The 23,945-nt window shown below is 35.7% G+C and overlaps 1 non-coding gene across 1 annotated transcript; it reads right to left on the bottom strand.

Moving 5' to 3' along the window:
• Window positions 1-12,078: 12,078 nt before the first annotated feature.
• Window positions 12,079-12,263, bottom strand: LOC150094982 (U2 spliceosomal RNA). Its single transcript, XR_016550211.1, has one exon. It is a non-coding gene; the product is annotated as a U2 spliceosomal RNA (small nuclear RNA).
• Between the last annotated feature and the right edge of the window lie 11,682 nt (window positions 12,264-23,945).

Here is a 23,945-nt window from a genome sequence, read left to right as displayed (position 1 = left end):
CTTAACTCCTCTGACGAGTCCGAGTCTTATCGTGAGATGAGGATATTTATTCTCTCCATTACGGATTACACCACTTAATCGTCTTTCTACATACCGCACCGCTATGTCTAAACGCGATCACGTCTATTGCCAAATAATTGCATTTAATAGGACCACTTACCCAAATTGGGAAGCTTATTTAAGGTAGGATCCCGAATAAGAGCTTCGCTGCTTTCCAATCTTTCTATTGACATACTCATTTTTTGTAGAACTTTAGCCTTTGTTTTGAGACGACTCTGCGTCTCTAAGATACAACATAATTTCCAATCTGATTTCCATGACTCAAGGAAGAAGATTAAATTCTAGTATTCCTATTAACGTATCATTGCATGCTTAACCTTCCTTTGTGCACTTAAGGAAACCATCGTTGACAGCTCTAACTCATTGTCATCAAACGAGGTTCCTGCGTTATCCAAAGGTCTCAACTATGCTATCCCTCCTAAAAAGTTCAAATATTCGATTTTCTTTATAACATTGGTAAAGCCATTTCCAACCGTCTTCATCATACTAGTAGATGTATGATATGCTAAAGACAATCACTATGTTGAAAAAATTATTTGGAGACCTGATTGTGGTAAAAATCCTTTTAATTACATTTCTTATCAAGTGGGACCACTTTTAGCCTGAGTGGCAGCAGCTAATCTTCGGAACATGCTTTCAACCAGTTTCTGATACATCGAAACAGGAACAGTCTTCCATTCCGCGCGCAGAGCTATCCAATTCTTGATACTTATGACTGCCGCTGCAGTCTGGAGCGAATTCGGCGTTCTAATTCCTCCCAAATGTTTTATGGGGTTCAGATCTGGACTTTAAGATGGCCAATCAAATTCCATGTTGATTTGTCGAAACTAGTCTTGGAGACCCTGTGCAGTACGACATGGAGCAATGTCCTGTTGAAACATGCACAGGTCATTGTAGAAATACTTCCACAGCTTTGAGGGAAATAAAGTCGTTCAGAATGTCCGCGCAGCCATCAGATGTCATCGTTGTGAGCACGTCCACCAAACGAACAAGCCCTGTTCAACTGAAACCCCTCCATACCACTACCAAGCCTATACCAAACTTGAAAGATAGAATGATACAGTAGATTTCCAAGGGAACCGTTCCCTTGGAAATCTACAGATCCAAAGAGGGCCATCAATGTGAAACATTTGAAAGCGTGATTCGTCTCTCCACAAAACCCTTTTCCAATCATCAGGAACTGTGTGAAAACACCAGTCCAAACGTCGTTTGGCGTTGAGGGAGATGATGTGTGGTTTGTTCACAGCACCGCTGCCGTGGTTACCTAAAGCATGAAACTCTCTGAGCAAAGTTCTAATGCTAACAAATGTCCTTGAAGCATTTTCGATGTTGACTTCAAGGTTCGTCGCCGAACCTTGGGATGCACTCGGGATGAGACTCGAGAATTCCGAGACAGAGCTCGGATCTCAGTCAGTGAGTTTCAGTGCATTTCCTTGCTGGGGTAAAACCATCAACTTTCCATCAGAAAGACCATCGATATGACATTCAAATATCATCACACGTTGGAAATCTGTCAGTCCAGCTGAACGTGGCATTTTGACGAGTACAGTGCAAAATGTGCAACACATTCCATCCTTTATTAACATACTCGTGCAAACACTCCTGAATATTTCTGTGGGGTAGGATCCAAAAGTTGGATGGCAGGTAAGGTGTCTAAATATTTTTGTCAACATTGTATGATTCTCATTGCAATTTAAGTAGACATTTTGTATATATAAATTGTAAGAGATGTATTTCAATAAATATCTAATCCACTTCTTCAGTAGTAGGATTACTGACGACAGGATTAATATAACAGCGATGGGCAAATGATTCCTTCTCTTACATACTGCTGCATTTCATGAGATGCTTCTCAACCTCAAGGTGACACATTAAACACACTCATAGACAACTTCTAAACGAGGGATGAAGAAACAATAAAATATTAGTTTTTAGTATTTTGTACCCCCTAATACGATACAAGCTTTCCAAAATGAATGTAAGATGAAAATATACATCTGAGACTTAGATTGTGTAGGTAGTCCTCTGTTCAAATTTCATAACCACCGTCTGCAACACCTTCTTCCTGAACAGACAAATCTCCTACTAATTTATATTTATCCGACGTATATATATACAAATCGCGTAAATATGAAATGGAGCATTTTGAACATCCTGAAAACTAGTAATCAAAGTCCATTCTTCATTTGGCTTCATTAGTACTGGATGACACGTTTACATTTTGGGAAATCCCATCTAGAATCAGATATTATTCTTTAAAAAAATAACTTTATCCATTTTGACTGAAATTCACCTTAGTAGTAGAAGCCAATAGTGACTTTATTTTCTTAGATTCTGTAATCCTTAGACAGCCAAATGGAGGTTTAGTTTTCTGCCTACAAAAAAGAAAACCAGTATCGGAAGCGTCGTCGACGCAAATATTTATTATTTTCCGGTTATAAAATCTGGCAATCTGGAGAATGCATATGACCGGGTTCCTCGAGATAAGATTTGGCAAGTGGTACAGGAGTATGGAGTGGATGGCCAACTATTAGCTGCCATCAAGTCCCTGTATGAATTCCCAGACATTTTTTTGATAAACATTTCAGGATAAACATCACAAAGTCTGAACCTTTCACAGTCGCTGTTGGCCTCTGCCAAGGGTCTGTTCTGTCACTCCCCCTTTTCTTAATATTTATGGACTGGATTGATAGGCATAGCCCAGGCAGTGATTGTGTCAGAAGTCGAAGATGTAGCATTGAACGTTTGCTTTTTGCAGATGACCTAGTTTTGCTTAGCTCTTCCACAGATGACCTCCAGCGGACTCTGGATAGGTTTGTAGCTCTTTGTACAGAAGTTAGAATGAAGATCAGTGTGACCAAAACTGAAACATTTGTGGTCTCATATCAACCGTCCCAGTGTACTCTACATGTGAGTGGAGTCCCACTGAGGCAAGTGGAGAAGGTTAAATACCATGGGTCCATATTCACGAATGATGGAAAGTGAGACGTTGAGCTAGATACTCGGATTGTCTCAGCAAGCGCAATATTGCGGGAGCTTAGCCGTTCGGTAGTATTGAAGCGGGAGTTAAGCCAGAAGGCAAAGCTGGCTGTCTTCAATACAGTCTATGTCCCCATCCTCACCTATGGGCATGAGAGTTGGGTTATGACCGAAAGAATGCGGACACGAATCCAAGTGGCTCAGATGAGGTTACTTCGAGGGGTTGCGGGGCTGACAAAACTCTACAGAGTCAGAAGCTCTGCAATTTGAGTTTTAAGAGGTTTGATTTCCACTGCAGCCGTTGATTGAGAAATTAGCGCGAACGCGCGCGCGCGCACACACACACACACACACACACACACACACACACACACACACACACACACACACACACACACAATAATTTTGAATGTCTTGATGCATTGCTGAATATATATATATATATATTTTTTTTTTTGACAAAGGTTATTATCCTCTTCATATATACAAAATATTTACAAATATACAATTGAAGTATTATCATTACATTTTTTTCACTACAAATGGCCAATATTTAATGTTAAGTGAATATCTTATTTAAATACATTGTTAATAATAACTAACAATGTATTTTCCATTTTTCCATACATATTTACAATAATTCATTTTGTTAAGAGAGAGATATTTTTTCATATTAACGATATTGGTTGTGGAATATTTTTTTTAGATAAATATACATATTTTTTTTCCCAGCATTTTGTCATTTTCATTTATATTTTCATCTGCTGTTCAAGTAATTCTCAAATTATATTCATAGTTTCCTTTTTTGGTATCAGCAGAGAATGCTGAATGGATTCACATCACTTTTTCATAATGCTATTTTTAAATTGAAAAATAATATTGATAATATTTTTTTAAGTAATAATAACACTGTGTTTTAAGTTTGTTTTTCACATTCAGATTTACAATGATTAATATAATATGCTAAGAGTAATCTCTTTCATTTTGACAATATTGGTTATGGATTAAATTTGTATAAATATATACACTATTTTTTTCCTACGTTCTGTCTATTACATTTATATTTCAAAATTAACAACAGAGTGCTTGTGTAGCTCAGTGGTTGTGGCGTTTGCATACCACGGCGCTTGGCTGCACGAAGGAAGACTTGGTTTCGAGTCTAGTCGGCGACTAGAGGAAATTTTTCTAAGCCTTTTTTCGACCGGTTCCCGAGTTAGTCGATCTCTGGCAAGGGCAAGTGGGTTTTTCCTCCCTGAAACTCGGGTTTTTCGTCCCGTAAACTCAACAAAGTCGACCGTAGAACGCACATTATTTCAGACATTAAATATATTCTGTTAGGGTTAGGGACCGCGAGATGGCGGCACATTTGAGCCGTCTCTCTTCACTGTGTACCGCTTATCTCTGATTGGTACCAGCGGAGATTAAACTGCCAACTCAGTCTCCAAAAGTTAGATAGGGCTAAATGGCCTTGCCTACTCCGGGGAGTATACGGGAATAAAAAGGCGTTAGCTGAATTAACAACAGATAATAATAATAATAATTTTTTTTTTATTGTTCTTTCAAATATTTACATATGTACAATGATCATCTATTCAGTATATTATTTTAAAAGGTTCAGTACTTTGTGTTACGTATAATGAGATTTAAATAGTAATGATGATAATAGTTTTTTTTAATAACAATCATAATAATAATTTAAATTATATTGTTCAGAGTTACATAAGTTGTATAATATTACAAGTTGTAGTTTACTATTTTTTTTTCAAGTTTGAAAAGGTGTGATTATACAAGTATTTACACATATGCAATCTAAATATTATGTTTCCTTATTCTCACTAACATACGGTGTAAACTCATGATTTACATTTAAAAGAATTTTTTTTACATTGCATACATTTGTTACAGTTATTATATACAATACATACATTTGTTTACATATGATTCATCACTTACATTTGTTTAGATGTGATATTTACATTACGTGCATTGGTTTACATATAATACATACATTACATACATTGGTTTTCATGTGATACGTACATTACATGCATTTGGTTACATATGATACGTCTTGGATGAGAACTAATTTCTCTGCTTTCATCCTCGAAGCTTATATGTAAGCTTATCTGAGGATGACACCAATTGGTTATTATGTATTGTTTTTTTTTTTGCTGTGTTGGGAAGTTACGAAATCTATGAATAATAATAATAATAATAATAATAATAATAATATCTCAGATAAATTACATGTGATTATTACAAATATTTTTTGCATGTTTACACATTATACTGTACGCAGTTTAAGGCAAATTATTTCTTTTCAGTATTTTTTTTCTTTGGATACAAATTTATATATTTGTCCTTTTCTAAGCACCGAACTTAATATGTTTCATCTGTGAAGTTAAACTGTAGCGGCCTAACAGTTACTAAAGTGCATGTTTTTCATGTAACTTGGTGCATTTATTTTCACACCAGTACAGCCTTGAAAATGCTAGACATTAGCTAGTGAAACTTGTAGGCTCTTTGTATTTGTAATCATTAAATCTTATGGTCGTTTAACAATAAAAGTTTTCAACTTTAACAGCTTAGGCCAAAAATGAACAGTTTAACTTCACAAATGAAACACAAATGTATATACTATTTTTTAATATCAGCATCTTCATTATTATTACACATCGTACTAACTGTTCTGTAACATAATTTTCAGTTTATGATTATGAGGATTATGTATAGATGAGTGAGGCAGATTAATCCTGCCTATTTCGAAGCTTGCGTTACCTTTTATGAAGAGAGTGGGATTAGCTTTCACTCTTTATGTTGTTGTTACTGTTTATGTATGGGATATAGGCGTTGGATGCTGGTGATTTGTGATGTGTACATTAGTGTTAATTTCGGTAGTCAATCTGGGATAATCCTATTGAACATAATAAAGATGCCAGAATGGATTAAGGAAATAGAGTCTGAAGTGAAACAAAAACAAATGCAAAATATCATTGTCACCAAAGAAATGGTCAGCGCACAAGAAATTAAAACTTAAAAGAAATTAAAAATTAAAAAAAAATAGAAAGAAAACGCTACTTGGATTTAGTTAAATCCTCTAACTAGTCTACATAATCGAATGGCAGAACAATTTAATTATTTTCTTCTTGAATCCAAATAATTGTTGTTGTAATGTTGATGTTAGTTTTTCGATTCCCTCCCACACTCCTGGATACTAAAATCACTGCAAATATTTGTAATTAGAAAAAAATATACCTTCGTTTCTGACTGTTGTTATGATATCATGGAAAACAACTTTAATAGTAAATAATGAACGATTCGTAGATATTAGAATTAAACGTGAAATTTTCCAAGGTGATTGCTTTTCACCATTGATTTTCCACATATCTTCGATATCTTTGTCTATGATTCTGAATAAAACAAAACTTGAATATCAAATTCTTAAATGTAACATTGAAACTTGCCATCTGTTGATCTGTTGTATATGGATGACTTGAAGTTATATGAAAAATCTGCACAGTAAATAGATCCCTTACTGAACACCGTTCGTATTTTCTGTCAGGACATCAAAACGGAATTTGGTTTAGATAAATTCACGATTTTTTCTATTAAAAGAGGAAAAATAATGACAATATATTGCGTTTATACATTTCTCTTCATTTTGATCAAGAAAATATATAAAAGCAATTTCAGCTAACGAACATTATAAATACGTAGGAATATTAGAAACCAGTGATATTCTCCAGTGGAACTTTAAAAAAAAGGCAGCAGCAGAATACACTAAGAGTTTAAATTATTCTGAAAACAAAACTAAATGCATTAAACACAATTAGAGGAATGAATTCTTGGGCTATACCAGTGATCCGGTATACAGCTGGCGTAATAGATTGGACAAACGAAGACCTGGACAAACTGGACCGCAAAACTAGAAAATTAATGACTATGCATCATGCATTACATCCAAGAAGCGATGTTGACTGGTTATACCTACCAAGGAGAATAGGTGGACGGGGTCTGCCGCAACTGAGGCAGACTGTGGAAGAAAAAGAAATTAGTTTAAAAATTATATCGACAATAGCTCTGAGCAACTGCTTCAAGACAATACACAACAGGGCTTTCTAAAATGCAACAGGAAACAAATCCGATCACAAAACGAACAACAAAATAACCGAAATGTGCGCTGCGCAAATAAACTTGTGCATGACCAATTTCTTGGAGATACGCAGGAAAAAATTGACGTGAACAAGACGTGCCAATGGTTACAATATGGATATATTAAACAACGAAACAGAATGGTTTATTCTAGAAACTGAAGAACAGGCATTACAAACTAATGCAATCAAAGAAAATATTTTGAATATCAATAATAATAAGAACAGAAACCCAGATTATGCTATCTTTCTGCAGGCATTGATTAGATGTTCAACAGTCTCATCTTTCGGAATGCATAATCTGGATTTCTGTTCAAACTGACTATAAATACCCCATAATCAAGTGGCCAAAAAAAATTCATTGGCATACATGCAAAAATTATGGATCTCCTACTTCTGATAACTGGTGGCAGCGTAAAATAGAGACAGTATTGGAAAACCAAACATCAAAAATTCTCTGGGTCTTTGGAATATAAAATGATTGGTATTTGGAACAAAACAGACCTGATATCACAATTAGCGAACTTCGACAGGTTTGGATTACTTACATCGCAATGCCCAGTGATAACAACATTAATAACAAAGAACTGGAAAATAAATAAAAATATCGAGATCTGGCAATCGAAGTTGGCAGGCTGTGGCTTAAACATACCAAAGTCTTCCCAATAGTTATCGGTCCACTTGGTGCAACTTCAAAGAAGCTATCCAACTATTTACAGCAATTAAACATCAATGAAGTGACCCCATATGACCTACGCAAAAACAGCATTACTCGGAACAGTCCATATTTTACGACGCTACCTGAAGGACTATTCTTAGATTCGTGCTGCCTAGAATCTGAAATGCTCTGAATCACCAGTTAAATTGTTGTTTGAATGATGTCTTGTTTTGACGGTGATTCAATTATGTGAATAAAATACTAGTAGTAGTAGTAGTACTACTACTACTACTAATACTAATAAAAGAACACATTAAGAAAAAAGTGGTATTAAATCTGATTTCGAAATTGGATACGTTAAACCCAGCTGAGTACTTTTATATAAATGACATTACGAGTACTTACTCCTAAATACATCAGTGAGCCTCTGCTGGGCTCCTTGTTTAAATCGTGTAACTCTTGTAATAAAATTAATATGAAATCCTGCAAAATTAGAAGGTTTATGATCAGAGTCTGGAATGAATGAAAACATTAACATCCTGAATGGAGAAACTACAAAACCAGTAAGAAATTTCAACTCCTAGTCAGTCGCAATTTTTGTGAAGATGACAAGAGAAACATGAAAATAGACAACAGAATTAGGAAATCGGGAATCATTAGTCAAATGAATAAATGTATACGAAATAAGAAAGAAATTAGTCAAAACACTGAACTAGCTGTATAATAGACACAGTTCGAATCAAATTTAAGTTCTGAATATGGGCGGTGAATTAGAAATAAAACACCTGGCCAAAGAATGGAGACCACAGGTATGAAACTTCTGATAAGGATTATGGGACAAAACAGGAAAATAAGTTTGAGGGATTAAGAATATGTATTTTTTGACTGTGTGCGTGTGTTCATGAAGTCGAGTCGGTCTACCAGTTTTCACGAGCGAAAAGCCCTAGTTTCCCGATGAAAAAAATCTCTACTTCATGAGACCTGCTAACTCCCGTTTAGTCGAAAGAGACCAAATAAAGGTTCCGTTCCTCCCGTCATGGACGGTAATCGAACCCAGGTGTTTCCAACTAAAGAGCTTCATCTATACCGAGTGTGCTACGGAGACTCTCTGGCATCAATGGTAGTATCATATTAAAATCGAGGACCTAGTTGGATCAAACAGAGAAAGAAGTGTCTAAGAAAACCGACATATAACAACTGAAGATATTGAATCTTGTGAGATAAGATATTAATTTGGAGAAACCATGTATAGTAAGTTAGTAATGATACGAACTTCTCGTATCATACACACAAATAGCATTTAATCCTGTGCAAACAAGGTGGTATATATTAGGAGTTTGATAATGATGATTATGGTAATAGTTATATCGTGAAATAAAACCAAGTATTATAGATGTTTTGGATGGACAAAACAGTAGAAATAGTATTGAAATAGTATTATTATACACTCAGTGGACCAAACAGTAGCGATAGAGAAGAAGGGAAGTTGATAGTGACATCTCCCGCGTAGAGTGAAATGTATCCAAACCGAAAGTAGAAGGTAATTAGACAGACATCGGGCTTCCCAACAGTGTATCGCAATCGACGAACATGGGTAAATGTGGAAATCTTAGCGACTTTGATCGTGGACGGATTATCGGTCCAAGACAGATGGGTCATTCTCTCGCTCAAATGGTAAGAACCATAGGGTTCTCGATGGCATGTGATGGCAGACCACTCCATTGATGACCGATGTCGGCGTAGACTGTTCAGGGTCGTACAGTCCAACCGCTCGACACAAATCACATCCAGTTTCAATGTCGGAGGGCCAAGCAGCGTCAGCGAGTGAACGGTACGGCGTGTCATCCATAACATGGGCAACGGCAGCCGACGCCCTAATCGTGTGCCACTGTTAACAGCTCGTTATCGGGCATTGTGCCTTGTCTAGTGGCGTGACCATCAAAACTGGACCTGTGCAGAGCGGACCAGATTCCTATGGTCTGATCAATCCGGTTTTCATTTGTACCGAGCTGCCAAGAGGGTGAGAGTGTGGAGTCGACAGCACTAGGCTATGGCCCGTCGTGCCAGGTCGGCTCTGTTCAAGAAGGTGGTGTGTCTGTTATGGTTTGGGAGCCTTCTCATTTGATACGTTAAGTCCTTTAGTCTGGAGAGGTCCTTAAAAGCTGCGATGTGCTCACAATGTGCTGGCTGATCACCAGTACACTTTCATGACCGTTGCACATGTTGCAGCCGAATGTCTGTTTCAGTAGGACAGTGCGCTAACCTACCTGACCGCAATCACCCAGACATGGCTCGCGGAACAGTCATCCGCGAGTTTGGGACCATCCTGTTGCTCAAAGTCCCCGAATTTAAATCCGATGGAATCACTGAAATTTTGTAGAGCGAGACATCAGAGCCATGTATCCGGGATAGACGTCTAAGAGTGTGTTGTGGACAATCCTGCTACAGGCATGGCTGGAATTACCTCCGGCATCTGATGGAGTGAACGCCTTGGATAGTACAGGCTGTTATTCGCGCTAGAGGAGGACCGTCGCGCAGTTAGGTTGCTATCTCTAATGTTTTGTCTGTTGAGTATTTTTACATTTTATATATTAATTTACGTTCTATTTTACGTTTAACGAAGCAGCTGTGATCAACCTTACGAGCATCTTTGGTATAATTCATCGCAGTGATCGATTTCTTCCATTCCTGATTGATTATCGCTGCAATTAATGCTAATAAGTCCATTAATGCTAATTAAACTTTCTTTCTGTTTTTGTTGACAGACCACAGACAGCACATCCCTGCAATCCATTCGGCAGTATTTATTAAAAGAGAATCCTTTGTCTCTTTCCGAGAATGTACCCATTGGGATCCAAAAGGTTCTTCAGGGCAATTACGCCTTCATTTTAGGTGAAGATTACATCAAATTTGCCTGTTTAGATTACGGACTCGAGAATTTTTTTCTGTCAAAGGATTATTTTTATTCTCTTCCTGTGTCGATGTACATACAACATGGACATCCTTGCAGAGAATCCTTGAATATCATGTGAGTATGCGAAAAACTACTCTTTTAACTATACCTGAAGTTACGCCGCTTTGTGTGTGTGTGTGTGTGTGTGTGTGTGTGTGTGTGTGTGTGTGTGTGTGTGTGTGTGTGTGTGTGTGTGTGTGTGTGTGTGTGTGTGTGTGTGTGTGTGTGTGTGTGTGTGTGTGTGTGTGTGTGTGTGTGTGTGTGTGTGTGTGTGTGTGTGTGTTCAATGCAGTTCTTGCTAATGCGTCAAGTTAGCTCCATCTCAATCAAGAGGAGTGTGATGAATGTAATTGTTATTTAATCAGATCCTATTTAATATAATTCTATTTAATATTTCTATATTAAATATTTCTGTTTCTATATTTTATTATTTAATATAATTCTATTTAATATTATTATTTTATTATATTTTATTATTAAACCAGAAGGCAAAGCTGGCTGTCTTCAATACAGTTTATGTCCCGATCCTTAGCTACAATCATGAGAGTTGGGTAATGACTGAAAGAATACGGACACGAATCCAAACGGCTGAAATGAGGTTCATTCAAGGGGTTGCGGGGCTGACAAGACTCGACAGAGTCAGAAGCTCTGCAATTCGGGAAACCCTCAATATTCAACCGCTGCTTCTCCGTGTTGAGAGATTACAGTTACGTTGGTACGGGCACCTGGTCAGAATGCCACAAGAGAGACTCCCCAGGCAGGCCCTCTTTGCAAAGCCAGAGGGTAGGAGGTCACGTGGAAGGCCAAGGACTCGCTGGATAGATTATATCCAAAACCTTGGTGGACACGTCTGGGAGTCCCACCAGAACACCGGATCTTGGTGGAGGAGGATCGTGACCATTGGAAGTCCCTCTTGCAGCTGCTGCTGCCCCCACTACCCAGTTAGGAAAGGTAGTCCTTAAAGATGGATGGATGGATGGATATTTTGTTTATTCCAATAGACTATTTGGATAGTGGTTTAATGGTTTTAGATAACCCTCTGCAGTTTATAAAATTACCATACCCAATATCAAAGGGCATTTTATCTTTACTTGTATAAATGCCATTTTGGACAACTTATAGAAACTTCCACTGCTGTTTAACAAAATATGTATTTTATATCACGCAGCATCATGCCTTCCTTGAGAAACGTATCTGTAGTCGACATACTCTGGAGCATAAAATGGTCTAAGCAGTATTTTTCAAATTTTTCTTAGGAACCCACAAATATCCGAAAAGCGATAGAAGTTGTACAATGCCAGGCAACTCGTGCAAAAGGTGAAGCTTGTTCCTAGTACATAACCGCTTTCTAATAAATAAATAAATAAAATGCTTCTGTGACCTTCTATGGACCCATATCAACTATTAAACTGATATGAACACATACTACAATTTGATGTTAGCCAAAAGGCTGAGATACGAAACGTGTTCACGAAACAATACGCTCCTCACTACGTATAATAAAGAAAAATTAAACAAAGTTCCTATCAAACGTAATTTGATTGTAAATTAAACAGGATATAGAAACAAAAAATTCAAGCAATATAAAAGCAGAAACTGGGAAATATTTTATTTCATGAGTCGGATGTGCTTGCCATAAAACATAGGATTCATTTATATTCACAGCAATAAACACTTCTTTGCTCGCTACACCTATTCTCCAACAGATTTCTTCGTTTCTTCTTTCGTTTCAAGACTGAAACGAAAACGTCCCTGTATGGCGATAATCATCCACTCCCCAGCAGCCACTATATTGCACGTGAAAGACAAACATGTCCTTTTACTGCATCGCTAAATACAGTACGCAGACAATTCTATAAATTCTATAAACCAAACGCAGCGATAGTGTGTAAATTAGAGAAAACTGAAATGAAAACGACATTGCGCAATAAAAAAAACAACTTCTCTCCCCTCCCTTCCTACCAAATATACACTGCATACAGTTAAGCAAAACGAAGTTTTCTTGTAGGGCCAAACCCAGTATCTAACTAAATACATTGTCCTAACACTCTATTTCAAAACTTCATTTGCACAAAATAGAGGTCGCATCTGTTCCCAATGTTGTCATTAAGTGCAGAGACCAACGATTTTTGAAAAGGAATTACTTATATAACTTGAAATCAGAATTGCATTTCAGATCTTCTTCTATCATTAAGAAGGTCACTAATACTAATTTTACCGAATAAAATTCAATCGAAAATATTCCAAGTAGCATGCCGTATATATAGGGTGGCTCATAAGTAACGAAGTTGTTAAAAACTTTAACGACTTTATTTATTTATTTATTTATTTATTTCACCCTTTTTGTTAAAAGTGAATACAGAACAAGGAGATAAATAATTTATAAAAATCCACATCGCATAAATGATTTAATATTCGGGTTCAGAACCTGGGTCCTTTCCAAGACATGTTACATAAGAGTTTTTAATGGTTCTGGTTGTAGCACCCTAATTACTGCGCGAACATTCTCCTGCAGCTCTTGGATTGTCTGGGGCCAGGGATTCTTCACAAACACATTTTCCTTTAGGCACCCCCATGGGAAGATGTCGAGAGCCGTCAGATGTGGAGAACGTGATGGCCAATCAATTGCAGATCATCGCGAAATTATTCGCTCTCCAAAAATGTGCTGATTTTCAAAATAAAATCACAAGATTTTGATTCGTTGTTGGATTGCGAACTTTTCCAATATTTCCACATTTTAACTTGCTCTGTAGATGAGTTACGGACATAATGTGCACCCAATCGAGTTCCTGCTTGAAAGAAGCAAAAAATACACTGTCAAACGTGAACGTATTAAAGCTACGCAATCTGTTCCGATATTGATATTTTCAACTCTATTTTATTTAAAAAAAAATAACGTTGCTCGCGACCTGCTAAAATGATTCCATCACCCACTAACGGGTCCCGACACGCAGTTTAAATAATACTGTTCTAAATAATGCTTGCTTATATTTGAGAAAGATGCTCGTCCATTGTATCAAATACGCTTGATACAATGAACATGCATGCAAATGGACAAACATTTGATACAAATCGATTATTTCTAATTGTAAATTAGAGTTGATGTTTACCATTCACTAACAAAAATAATTCATATTCTGTCCTTTTAATGATCAGACTATTTATTAGTTTCTGACACTGATGTAATGAATAATCATTCAAACTTTGATCTCTGATTTGTGCATTACATTACAAATTTGTTTCCATCATTATATTCGTGTATGAACCACATCTTTGTCTACTAACAAAGGAATAAATAAAAATATATTGGATTTTTAATGACTGTCCTCTCCTATCAAGTCTGGAGGCAATTATGGATATCCCCATTTTCTATATTGGGTTGCTTTCTTGTTCTATGCATAGTTCATGCCCAGCCTTTATATTTTTGAACTGTATGTCGCTGTCTTCCTTTCTCTTGCTTATCTTCAATTCTTCCATCTAATAAATCTTTTTGAAGACTTTCATCCTCATAATATGATCCATATATCATATTTTCTTTTTTTTATATATGTTCTTTATTAGTTTCAACTGAGTACCAGTCAACCCCAAAGCTTCCATGAGATCTTCAAAGCTCTTCTGTACCTCAAGATATTGAAAATATCAAATTTTCTTCTGTCTGGAGTCCATCTCTCTGCTACATAGAGAAAAGTAAACCAAATAAGTCATAGAAGATTTTTAATCTGGTATTTTTGCATATTTTTCTTGATATTAGTACATCTTTCATTCTGGTAAAGATTGATTTCGCAATTTTTCTTCTCCTAATTTGCATTATGCATTTTGCATTTTGTAATCTGTTGAATTGTAGTTCTGTCTTTCCTAAATCCTGATTGTTCGTCTGCAAGGTATGCTTCCAATTGTGTTCTCAATCTTTCTGTCAATAACAGCATCATCATTACCTTACCAAGATGAATTGTAAAGCCAATTGTTCTATAATTTTTACACCCTAGCTTATTTCCTGCATTTTATTTTATTTTCATACCATATTCCATGCTACACCAATATGTACGGTGGAAAAAGAAACCCTTGCATGGCCAATTTCTTCCAGATACAGAGGACAAAGCTGACGTGAAGAAGACGTCTCAATTGCTATAATTTGAATATACTGACAAAGAAACAGAAGGATTTATTTTAGTGCAGATTAGACAATCAAAAAGACAGACTATAAAACATCTAATCAGTGCCTGCAGCAAGATAGCCAAACTGATTATTAATACCGGCAGGATCATGGGACCAAAATAATTCATTAGCATGTAAGCAAAAAAAAATACGGCTTTCCTGCTCCTGATAACTGGTGGCAGCATAAAATAGAGACTCTTTCTAGCCACGTTCTTTTCTCTGTTAACTCAGATGAAGGCCGCCAACACATTGTGAACTGGATACAAACTTCTAATATCCATGTGTGCTATGATGAACTTGAAATAAAGATTGTCGAGTCCAGAGAAATTGCCTTAGAATCTTCCCATATAAATAACTCCCTGAGTTTGAATCTTTCTGACGCACACATTGCCTCTGTTCAACACTGGCGCACTAGTGACAGTACGTAGTCAACTTTTATTTGGAATTCAAGCTAGCATTACTGTTTTCAAAATGTACTACTGCTTTTTGTACTAGTACTGCTAATGCAATTTTTAAGTGTCTGTTATTTTTTGTATATTTCTTTAATTGTGATATCTGAAGAAGTTGATCCATTCAACGAAACTAGTAAACTAGTAGTATCTTTTTAAATAAACCATGTCATCTCTTCATCTCTCGGTATCAGTCATTTAAAATAATTAATAATATTTTCTACCGAGTAAAAATGAATGTTCAGAATATATTTATATATATCATCATTCATATTTACTCGGAAGATAAATATGAACGATATCCAGGATAATATCCAGGAGTCTACAAGATTTTATGTGAATGTGGCAAACCATATTACGGCCAGACAGCTAAATCCATCCTTTTACGTATGGAAGAACACCAAAGAGACATATCCTATAATAGGACCAGGGCCAGCGCTCTCTCTAGCCACTTTCTCTATCAACTCGGGTGAGGACCGCCAACACCTCGTAGACTGGCCGCAAACTTTTAATATCCATGTGTGTTATGATGAACTCGAAAAAAAGAGTATTGAATCTAGAGAAATACCCCTTGATTCATCCCATATTAACAACAGTCTAATATCAGTATCTTCATTATTGTTATACACATTTTGTTACTTTTTTTGTGACTGTTTTGTTACATAATCTGCATTCTTTGATTATGATGATTACGTGTAGATGAGTGAGGCGTTTTAATCCCATTTACTCCGAAGCTTTGGTTATCTTTTATGAAGAGAGTGGGATTTAGCCTTCACTATTTATATTGTTGTTACTGTTTATGTCTGCGATGTAGGCATTGGATTCTGGTGATTTGTAATGTGCATATTAGTGTTAATGGTATATTAACTTTGTTGGTATATTTTCCAGAGTTTGTGTTTTAATGTTCTGTAGTTATCTGTGTGTTTTAATGTTCTGTAGTTATCTGTGTGTTTTAATTTTCTTGGTAGGTTGTCGAGTTGCGTGGGTATCTAATGTGATCTCACAAAAGAACCGTATGAGTTGTTTAAGGGTGTAGGGATGTAGAGAGTTGTTGTGGGCCGTGTTATACGATATGTGCCTCCGTTGTTTCCATAGTTGATGTTGAAGTAATTCCTTATTAAAGTAATGTAGTGTTTCAAGTTTTTAATGCTCAGAATTCTGTGTATCGCCATGTGCTTGTCGGATATTGTTTGTTGGATATAAGGTGTCCAAATCACTGTTGACAATATTTTCCTATGTAATGTTACTAATTTTGTTAGGTTGCTGTTTGATGTGTTTGTTTAGACTGTAATACCGTATCTGAGTAGGGATTCGCAGATACCGTGATACAGGAGTTTTTTTATATTGGATGGAATAATGTCTTTTACTTGGAAAAGTGAGATGATCCGGAGTTAGGTATGTAGGTATTCTATATGTGTTGTCCATTTAAGTTGGCAATATAGAAACCAAGGTATTTTGCATGTGTTACAGGTTATATAATAATAATAATAATAATAATAATAATAATAATAATAATAATAATAATAATAATAATAATAATAATAATAATAATAATAATAATAATACCGTATCTGGTAGGAGTTATTCTAGCAGCTCAAGAACAGGCATTACAAACTAATGCAATAAAAGAAAAAATTTTCAATATCAATAATAACCGCAAATGCAGATTATGCGATCAGAAAGATGAGACTGTAGAACATCTAATCAGTGCCTGCAGCAAAATAGCTCAAACTGACTATAAATACCGCCATGATCAAGTGGCCAAAATAATTCATTGGCATCTGTGCAAAAAATATGGCTTTCCTACTTCTGATAACTGGTGGCAGCATAAAATAGAGACATTATTGTATTGGAAAACCAAACAGCAAAAACTCTCTGGAACTTTAGAATATATAAGCTGATCGGCATTTGGTACACAATAGACCTGACATCACAATTATCGAACATCGACAGGTTTGGATTACTTATATCGCAATGCCCAGTGATAATAACATTAATAACAAAGAACTGGAAAATAAATAAAAATATCGAGATCTGGCAATCGAAGTTAGCCGACTGTGGCATAAACACACAAAAGTCATTCCAATAATCGGCGCACTTGTTGAAACTTCAAAGAAGCTGTCCAACTATTTACAGCAATTAAAAATCAATGAAGTGACCACATATGACCTACAAAAAAACAGCATTACTTGGAACAGTCCATATTTTACGATGCTACCTGACGGACTATTCTTAGATTCTTGGATAGAATGTGAAATTTTCTGAATCACCAGTCAAATTTTTATTTATATGATATCTTGTTTTGACTGTGTATCAATTATGTGAATAAAATAATAATAATAAAAATAATTCTTAGTAGTTAATTTTAATAATAATATACTCATTGAATATTAGTAATAAATACAGCAATCCCTCGATTAATGCGTCCCCGATTATTGCGTTTCCGATTAGTGGGTCATATTTTTGGTACCCCGACTCGATTAGTGCGCCTCTAAAATTCAATTAGTGCGCCGATATACATCTTAAAAATAAATGTTACAGATTTAAAAAATTTTCGATCTCTACATTTTTTATGGCTGACTATTTGAAAAAAAAATCGCTCACCAGGATGAAATAATTTAGTTACTGTTTTGAAAAATTTTACAAAGTTATTTTTAAATGGCATACTACACTCTTTCCATGTACACTATGTTCCAAATTTACCGCCAAACTTTATGTCGTCTACTTTACATAGCATTTTGCTGATCAGATCTCGTGCACTTGTTGTCCTTACGTTTTTATTTTAAATTAATTTCCTATGCTTTAATCAAGAGTAAAAGAATTAGTGAGCAAAAATAGAAATGTGAAAATGATTCGAAAAGTAATCCGATTGGAAGAAAAACTTGAAATAATAAAGAAAAATGAACAAGGCAAGTCCAGAACAAAGATAGGACAAGAACAGAAAAAATGGGGGAATCAACTGCTGAATACAAAGAGAAAGGTAAGACTACTTCAAGTTCACCATGCATGCACTCGAAATCCAAGTATTATAATGATTGAATTAAAGAGACTTCTTTTTACATGGATCGAAGATTGCAACTAAAAACGTATCCCGCTAAGCACTGACCTTATTAAATCAAAAGCATTGTCTCTTTGCAACCTTGAAAGAAAGGGCTATCAATGATGGAAAAGAAGAAGAATTCCACGCTAGTGCTGGGTGATTTGAGCGTTTCAAAAAGAGAAATAACCTACATAATGTTCTAATCACAGGCAAAGCCGCAAGTGCAGATAAGGAGATACCCAGAGATTTTGAAGAAAATTGTGTAAGAAGAGGACTATTGTGATCAACAAATATTTAATGTCGATGAAACCGGCCTTTTTTTGGAAGTGAATGCCTTTCAAGACTTTTCTAGCCAAATCACAGAAATTGTAGCCTGGTTATGAAGTCTCAAAGTGGAATGAAATTACTGCTAGCAATATGCGAGCCGTTTGGTAGCACATTGTTCCACATTGTGCAAATGATTTTAGAGGCTTTTCAAATTAATCTAATTAATTAAATCTTATTCTGAGAAATCGAGTGATTCCGACCTACTAAATTTTGATGCACAGCGGGAAGATCCCGAAGAATATGAAGAAAATTTAATCAATGACAAGTCCAAAGAGGATTCACAGAAACAATTTGAAAATAGTTTTCGTACAATCGAAGTTTTTAAGCAGCAGTTCTTAGAGACTGACCCTGGTGAAGAGAGAACCAGTAAAATTTGCAGAAGGGACAACAGGGCCATAAGTCAGTTGTATGAAAAAAATAAACAGAGAATGCCCGCTAAACTACGTCTGCTCAATTCTTTGTTAAGAAGCAGAATAATAAATTTATATTCTGAATATGTTTTATTGTCTTTCAGCTTCATGGTTTTCCTTTAACTAGGCCCTGAGACATACCCTAATTCTTTTATGAAAATATTAAGGGTCAAAAATAATTGAAATCATTTTTGACCCTTTTTTTTTTCATTTTTGATTAATATCGAAAAGAATCAAATATTAATCGAGGGATTGCTGTATCTTAATATTTCTTCGTTTAGTATTGGAACTCTCCCTCCTCATCTATGAAAATATCAGAAATGTGTTCAACCACGTTTTCTTTACTTCTCTTTCAAATACATTATTCTCTTTGTTCTGGATTGAAAACGTGTTATATGTCGTGACACTATCAATCAAATCTTTATGTGTTCGTAGTTCAGCGGCAATAACGTCTTTCTTATTCTATAAGTTATTGCTTTCGGCTTTTTGTCATAATCCAATTGGCTGGTAAAAGAATATTCTTACTACAGAATTCCTATAAATATCGTAATTGAATCACGATAATCGGTCTATTCTAACTATCTGTTCTGATCATGAACGGTATACAGGACACTCAAGGATGAGTACTTGGAGACTCTCAAATTTAAATCTAAATCTTTCTTGCAAATAATGAGTTTAAGGTTCGTTTTTGTGATAAGATGAATCCTTCCATATGGGATTTCTGTACTCAGTTCTTATTTCTAGCGCAGAATTCATACCCTTCATATACAGGGTGTTCGGGATAAATTTGACAGTTTCGTAAGGAAAAAGAAAATCTTCTTTGTATCTATTAAATTTAATGAATTGACAAAAAAACATTACAGGCAGAGTTAATTACAATACTATCAACAAGATTTACTCAAAATAACCACCATTAGCATCGATCACAGCTTCAATTTTGCTTCGGAACCTCGAACAAGCTGATGCTACAGTCTCCCTGGGAAGGGCCGCAAAAACTGTTTTAATTTTATCCATTAACTGGGCTTTTGTATTACTGGAAGTGCGATTGGTGTCTTTTTCAACTGCGCCCCATACAAAATAATCCATGGGGTTAAGGTCTGGGGAGTTTGGAGGCCAAACATTTGGACTGGTGAAGTCGTAGAAATTTTCAGACAACCATTTTTGACTTTTCCCAGAGGTGTGGCAAGGGGCCGAATCCTGCTGCCATACATACGGCCTACCATTGGCTACCCTTGTTATCCAGGGCTTGACTACAGTTAGCAACTCCACGAACAAAGCCCGAATTCCAATGCCAGGGTTCTTCAACACCTGTTCCTGCAGATTTGCGAGGAATTCTGCTGTACGAACGCAATCAGATCGTCTGCTAGGGATCTTTCTTCTTGCTACATCCTCGTAGTCACCATTGCAATTCTCTAGTTCATGCCTGATTGTTTTTACTGTATTCAGGGAGCATTGGGCAGCAGTCGTAATATCCTTATTTTGATGGCGGGCACGAATCATCATGATACAAGTTATTCTCTTCCATGATTCAGGTGGGTTCCAGCTATCCATCCTTTCTGACATCTTGTATATGAATGAAGAAGGGTCCAAACTTTTAAATGAAGAGAAGTGTGTGTTAATACATGTAACTTACGGAAAAATATAATTAATTATAAATATGTCAAATTTATCCCGAACACCCTGTACTTTGTCGTAGATATTATATCAAACTGAACTTTGAATTACAATGTATTTTTTTCTTTCTTTTTGATTTGAACTATTCAGCTAAATACAGTTGAGGAATTTATTGCAACACAACGTTTAAAATCTCTATCAAAATGAAAATAGAGATTTTAAGTGTATGAGGAAATCATTCTTAAGGTACGGTTAGAAGGCTGGATTAGATTAGTATCGTTCATGTGTAAAATAACGTTCTCTACCTCAATCTCAGAATGACCTTCTCAAATTCCAAACAAACATAGATGCGATTCTGTCCAAAGGGCTTCTCTGAATGTGCCTATCAGGCTAACATATTATTCCATGATGCGCGTGATAACCACAAATTTATATTAATAAATTAAAACTATTAGCCAATGCAGTTGGATGATGTATTGATATTTATTTATTCGTCACGCTATTTCGGTGAAAACTGTCCATCACTTGTGGAAACAAAACTCAATTTCTAATAAGAAGGTATTCAGTACATCAGTACTAATTAAACTTTTACTACATTATTACACTATTACTACAATTAGGTAGTGGTGGTGGCACCACTAGGAATCACGAAAATTGCTGATATATTAATAGCCTGAAGTATGATTATTTTGTAATATTATTTTCAGGATTATGAAGATCGTTGAAGCTGGTCTCAACATGAAGTGGATCAATACGTTGGTTTTTCAGAAAGAGTTGCCGCGACAGCTTAGAAAAGTTCCCACTCAAGAAAACAGGGCACTTGAAATGCAGCATATTCAGGGAGCTCTTATGCTGTTAATTTTAGGATATGGCTTATCCTTGGCATGTCTGATCGGAGAGATTTCGTTCCATAAATTATCTCGTTTTTCTTTCTGTAAATCGATGCCTAAATAGCGATATTAACTAGTGGTATGCAGCGTAACTGCATATGATTTTTGTATAAATCTATATTTTTTGATTTTCTAGTGAATAACTGTAGTTATTTTTATGTAGTTTAAAATTGAATACATAGTTTCATGATACGATTTTGTGAAATTAGTATTCGTAAAATTATTTTAAAACAGCAGTGAAAATAGGAACTCTTAAGGAAAATAGCAAATTCATCTAAAAAGAATGGTTTGTATTTTTAACCTGATCTAATCCAGTCTCGTATCCTCTACAAAAGCGAGAAGTGTCATCGTTGCATATATATTCTAGAAAATATCAAACTCGAATAAATTCGAAATGCAGTAGGTGCTTTTTAGGAAGTTATGAACGCTAATGTATGCGGCCATTGTGAGAACTCTCCCACAAAAATTATTCTAGACGGAGACTTGATTTGCTTGTCATGCTTAGAAAAATCAATGCAATTATTATTTTTAAATACTTTTTGCTGTCAAAGTATACAAAAACATTAATCTATTTTATATAGATACATGTTCTTTATTTTTTTTCTAATGTTCCTTTAATATTAAATAATCAGAAATGATCTCGATGATTACCCCATATCCACGCCTGAGACCATAATAATATATGTGGGTGAGCAGTCACACACACAAAGAGAAGGGAGGTGATAGTTATGATATATTTATATATATATAGCGAAACCTGTGGAGTATTCATAACTATGGAATAATACGCATATCACAGTAAATAACTTTTAATTATGTAAATATTTCGCTTATGTATCATAAGACATAATCAGTATACAATTATCGAATAACAACAGGAATTGAATTCAAAAAACAGTAGTGAGCTTTTCTCAATAATTTATATATATATTGGTGTCTCTTAAACACACACTTTTTTTTCTATAGCTCATCCGTATTTTCTTCTATATTCATATTCTAATTCAAGTTCATATTTTTTCATAATTCATCCGAATATTTTGATTTGTCTAAAATTAAGATATTAAAGTTCGATAAATAAACAAATCGTGTGTGAATTCACGGTGATTTCAAAAGTGTTCTTACTTAAACATACATAACACATCAACGACACTGTTTGTTCTATTAAGTTTATACATTTATTTCATAGATATTATTTACAATGCAATATGCAGAAATAGAAATTTACAGATATCACCAATGCAAATGGTGTTTTTCTTGTCGTAACATTTCTTTGATGAGGCATGTTTGATTGGATAATTTTGATACTACTTTGCCAGATGATTATGGCAATTTCCATGAACATTAATTATTATTATTATTACTATTATTACGGGCAACTCCAGGGAGTCATTGGACTCATCGAGGGAGGCCCCAAATCATATTCATCACAACTATTTGACATTCATACAGTATCTATCATACCTCGCCTTAAACTCATTCACTGTCACAGCATCCACCACAGACTCAGGGAGCGCATTCCACTCATTCACTACTCTAAAAGTAAAGAACCCAGCTCTAACACCTTTACTAACCACACTTTTGCCCAGTTTCCATGGATGTTCCCTAGTCCTCCCACAACCAGCCCTGTACTCAAAAATATCTTCTGAATTAATTTTATAGAAACCCTTCAGTAATTTGAATGTCTCAATCATATCTCCCCTCCTCCGCCTATCAACCAATTTTTGCAACCCACAAATCCTCAACCTGTTCTCATACGGTTCATTCCACAGACCTGCTATCATCTTGGTCACTCGCCTCTGGATCCTCTCCACCTCCTCCCCATCAAGAAGAAACCTAGGTGACCAAATCTGAGCACAGTAGTCTAGATGGGGTCTTATCAAGGCTCGATACAGAGGAACAATAACCTGCTTGTCTCTGCTTGTCATCGTATTCTTCAGCAACCAAGTGATTTGATGAGCTGTTTTGGTCACTTTTGCAATGTGTCCCCTAAATTTCAATTCCTTATCTACCAACACTCCTAAATCTCGTGCCTCATCAATTTCCTGGAGCACGGTTCCACCAATGCAGTAAACTGCCGCCAATCTTTTCACCCCAAAATGCATAACCTTACATTTTGCCACATTAAACTGACATCCATTCTCCTTAGCCCAGACCTCCAATCTATCCAAATCATCCTGCAAAATTTTGACGTCATCTGCATTCACTATTGCCCTACCCAACTTCGCATCATCCGCAAACAAATGAACTGTTCCTCTCAGA

Source organism: Typopeltis vanoorti, chromosome 21, assembly GCF_054136105.1.
Source record: "Typopeltis vanoorti isolate ZY-2024b chromosome 21, IOZ_Tvanoo_1.0, whole genome shotgun sequence".
Lineage (NCBI taxonomy): Eukaryota > Metazoa > Arthropoda > Arachnida > Uropygi > Thelyphonidae > Typopeltis > Typopeltis vanoorti.
The sequence above is the reverse complement of the archived record's forward strand: the minus strand, read 5'-3'. Positions and strand labels throughout refer to the sequence as shown.